The following is a 5,000-nucleotide window of genomic DNA, read 5'->3' on the forward strand; positions in this document are numbered from 1 at the left end:
CACGCGCACACGCACACGCACACACCTACTTACGATACAGCCCCCTACCCCATCCCTCCCCTCTCCTACTACCTCCACCCACCATCCACCCATCACCCCATCCACACACAACCACCCAGATGACGGGGAGAAAGAGGAAAAGAGGGGGGGGGGGTCGGAGAGAGAGAGAGAGAGAGAGAGAGAGAGAGAGAGAGAGAGAGAGAGAGAGAGAGAGAGAGAGAGAGAGAGAGAGAGACAGACAGACAGAGAAAGAGAGAAAGAGAGAGAGAGAGAGAGAGAGAGATAAAGAGAAAGAGACAGAGAGACAGGGAGACAGAGACAGAGACAGACAGAGAGAGAGAGAGAGATAGAGAGAGAGAGATTAAGAGAGAGAGAGAGAGAGAGAGAGAGATTAAGAGAGAGAGAGAGAGAGAGAGAGAGAGAGAGAGAGAGAGAGAGAGAGAGAGAGAGAGAGAGAGAGAGAGAGAAAGAAAGAGAGAGAGCCAGTTACGTCACCCAGATTCCCACAGCCCCCTCGTCAGCCTCTGTGTCCGGCGAACGTCCAAGAGGCCATCGTTACCCCAGTTCCGCCGTGACTCAAGGTTGAAGATGTTCTGCAAGATTCTCAAGCGTGAGGCAATAACGATGAAGACACTGTATGGATATATCTTTTTTTCTCTCGATTTTTTTTTAGATGATTACTGAGAACCAGCTTTTAAAGTTCTATTTCTAGTATTTATATTACTGTTAGTATCACTCAGAATGTAATGTAACTGTAATGGGATGCAACTATACTCATCTTTCCGTAAACTTACAAATAAATGAAACTCAACATTCAACAGATCGTGTATGAATTTCTGCTTTGTCCATAATCTCACTATTTACCTACGTACTTTTAATGATAAACACAACCACACACTGTAGCTCATCTCGCTGATGCTATTATCATTCTCAATGACTGTAATGACTGCTACTTTAAGACGACCTCGATCCCTACAGACCAGTAGACAATAACCAAATGTCCCTGTATTTACATCCACCTTGAATTCTCTCATTGAATTTCCGGAGCGCTTAGCCAGTGGGTCAGTGTCGTCTTGCCAAATCGCGGGCTCTGTCTCTTTTGTCAATCTGGTGTGTTTGTAAACATCAGGTTTGTTTATTCTTTTGTAAACATACTAAGGTGAAGCCTTGTGAGACTTCTTGATTGTTTTTATTTGATTATTTATTTTGTATTTTTCATTGCATGCTTTACTTCACATTTACTATTGAATTATCGCATTTACAGTCAGAAATATCTCTCGACTTACAATTTCAAGCGAATGTTATTTTGCGATTTAGAACCTATACTTCTCCCAACAATAAATTCCACATCTTCTGATCATCTTTCACAAAGAAATTTTCCATCTCCGCAACACTTTTTTTGTAAGGGTAAGCTATTTTCCCTAAATATTGAGTTTCTTCCCCGTTTCCATGATTTATTTCCTAATGTTATGATTCACCTTGAGGATTGTTTAACATAACATAAATAAAACATTGCATTACATCAACATCGATTCAGGAACTTGATTAATATTTGGAAAACAAAGAAAACCGCAAAATATGAACCAAGTTACAATCACAATATTCAGCTTGATCCTACCAAGGATGAGGGAAGGAGGAAGAGGGAGAGCGAGACGTGAAGGGTAGACGAAGGTAATGTACACAATAATAGTAGAATATTTCGCTGAGCATCCTTATAATTTGGCTTCGAATTTTTCTTGATATTTTTCTGCAATGCTAGTGCTGTCTGAACGCGGATACAAAATGTCCCATGTCATTCACAAATAAAAATAAATGTTGTGAACACGTGAATTTACTCTTAATTATAATCAACCACACACTGACGCGCACATACACACCTGAACACACAGAATTAATGCACATGCCTACGGAGACGTGCAGACATAAATCCACGAATACAAACACAGATATTCAAACAAATACACACCCAAACACACCCAAACCAACGCACGTGCACACCACTTAAAATAGGATTTTTTTTCAAAAATAGTCTAGAATATTGGTAAAACCATCGTCAGTAATCCGACACGATGCTTGCAAACTGCCGGCAGCAATTAAATGGCGAACGGGCAACTGAAGGGCAGGTGGGTGATGAGAAGATCTTCAGTACAACACACACGCGCTCCGAAGGCAGTGATGTCATTCGCTATTTAGAGCAGTACAGTCAGTTCCGCTTGGATAGAGTCCGGTGGCTGTACAAGAGAGGAAGGGAATATAAAGTACGCAGTGTGGAGGAGAGACGGGGGAAGGGGAGGAACGAAGGAGGAGGGAGAGGGAGGGAGGGAGAGGGAGAGGGAGGGAGAGGGAGAGAGAGAGAGAGAGAGAGAGAGAGAGAGAGAGAGAGAGAGAGAGAGAGAGAGAGAGAGAGATAAAGAGAGGGAGAGGGAGAGAGAGAGAGGGCGGGAGGGAGAGGGAGGAAGGGAAGGAGGGAGGGAGGGAGAGAGAGAGAGAGAGAGAGAGAGAGAGAGAGAGAGAGAGAGAGAGAGAGAGAAGAGTAGAAAAACGCTATCCTTCATCAAAAGTCCTACCTTGGCCCGGAAGAACTTAAATAATACATACGTATATCTGCAATTGCAAAGGTTTGCGTGCCTAAAATATGTGTGTACATCGACTGATTTATACGTATCCTTCATGGATGTGTATGCAAGTGAAAGGGGGAGGAGGGGAGGAAAAGGGAGACGGAGAGAGAGAGAGAGAGAGAGAGTGAGAGAGAGAGAGAGAGAGAGATGGAAAGACAGATATAGATAGATAGAGAGACAGAAAGAAACAGAAATAGATACAAAAAGATATCACCCACACAATTAAACAAGCAAACAAACAAACAAACAAGACAAAGAAGACGCCGACGCCGACACCCACAAACGCGAAACGGCAACCACCTCCAGAGTATGGCAAAGGAGAAGCCACATGGCAGACGAGAGCGTGGCTTCACCGGCCTGCCTGGAAGAAGCAAAGAAACACCAACACGAGTCAGGTGAAAGGGAAACCACCGCCAGAGGGCCACTTGGGGGGTGGGGGGGGAGGGGGGGAAAGACTCGCCAGTTGGTGCTGCAGACAAAGCGGGGGAGGAGGAAGGGAGGGAGGGAGGGGATGGAGGGAAGGAGGGGGAGAAGAGAGGGAAGGGGAGGGGGAGGGAAAATAGGTGGAAGGAGGGGGGGAAGCGAGGGAGATAGGAGGAGGAGGAGGGATGAAGGGAGGAGGTGGAAGTTGGAGGAGGAGGAGGAGGAGGAGGAGGAGGGAGAGGAGGAGGAGCAGAAGAAGAAGGAGGAGGGAGGGGGGGAGAGGAAAATAGGAGGAGTAGGAGGAGGAGGAAGGCGGAAGAGAAGCAAGATGGAGGGGAGAAAACGAGGGAGTAGGAAGAAGAGGGAGGGAGGGTAATGGAAGAGGGGGAAGGAGAGATAGATAGGGGGGAGAAAGAGGCAGGGAAGTAAAGAGGGTTGGTAATGAAGATGAAGGAAGAGGGAGAGAAGGGTGAAGAGAGGAAAGGGGACATTAAGGTGCAGGGAATAGGAGAAATGAGAGAAAAGAGGAAGAGGTAAAAGAAGGGATAACATGGAAAGGAAGGAAACGTAGATAGAGGGCGGAAAGGTATAACAGAGAAGTAGAATATAAAGTTTCGGTTCTCGTATTTACCACCACTTAACTAACTTAATTCATTTCGCTTGATTTCAGTATTTTCTGTTAATTTCACCTCTCCCGACGATGAGGTCTCAGTGTTAAGTAACTTATGAACCTAACTAGACTTGCCTAACCTAACTTAATCTAGCTTAAAGTGACTTAATCTAGCCTAAACTAACTTACCCTAATCTCTGCTAACCTAACAAAAATCAAGCTAATTTACTGTAATCTACCTTCACCTACCCTAGCCTGAGCTAATTTAGCTAACCTATCCTACTCTACCTTATTTAAACTTCTCCCAACCTGACCCAACTTACTCTATCCTTAACCTGACCCAAGTTATCCTATCTCATCTTAACCTATTCTTAACCTCTCCTAACTTATCCTATCCCTATCCTAACCTGACCCACGAGAGCACAGGAGTCACAAGGACGCAGGACGGACTCCATTCCACTCATGCATTTCACACGGCTATTGTCCCCCCGTGTTATTCGCCGCCGTTATTGCGTTGTTTTTTTTTTTTTGTTATTGACTGCTATTGTTCTTCGGGCTTTGCTACTGGCGCTTATGAGAGTGCGAACTGCTCTCCATCGACCTCCTGTGGCTTGAAACTCATTTTTGCTTTCGCGGGGGAAGAGGCTGAGTGGTTGGTAGTGATGAGGATGGGGATGAGGATGAGGATGAGGATGAGGATGAGGATGAGGATGATGTGGTGGTGATGACAGCAGTGGTGGTGGTGATGATGATGACAGCAGTGGTGGTGGTGGTGGTGATGACAGCAGTGGTAGTCGTAGTGGTGGTGGTGGTGATGGTGATGATAGTGAATAAAGGAAAGAAAATCGCGATAAAAAAAAGAAAAAAAAAGAAAGGGAAAGTGCTAAAAAGAAACAATCTAGTAGTCTGTCCAACAAAGAGCCAAGAATGCTATCAGTAATAACGATATCAGTAATTTCCTTTTGAAGCAATAAAGTCATAATTACCAGACATCAATAACATCAATAGAGAGAATATCTGTATCATTACAAGCGACAATAACAACGGAAATTGCATAAAACAATTAGATATATGTATGAGGCAGTGATGTAATGTCAATAATAGCCGGCAGATGGAACAACTTGACAACTACTGAAGTTGACAATAATAAAGTCAGAGTTTATAGTTGGTGCGATGGTCTAGCTTTTCATTCACTTTTACATCGAGCAATAAAGAAAATGGAAGGGAGAGAAAGGGAAGGAGAGGGAGAGGGAGAGGGAGGGAGAGAGAGAGAGGGAAAGGGAGAGGGAGAGGGAAAGGGTGAGAGAGGGAAAGGGAGAGTGAGGGGGAAAGGGAGAGAGATAGATATA

This window comes from Penaeus chinensis, chromosome 20 (genome assembly GCF_019202785.1).
Source record: "Penaeus chinensis breed Huanghai No. 1 chromosome 20, ASM1920278v2, whole genome shotgun sequence".
NCBI lineage: Eukaryota > Metazoa > Arthropoda > Malacostraca > Decapoda > Penaeidae > Penaeus > Penaeus chinensis.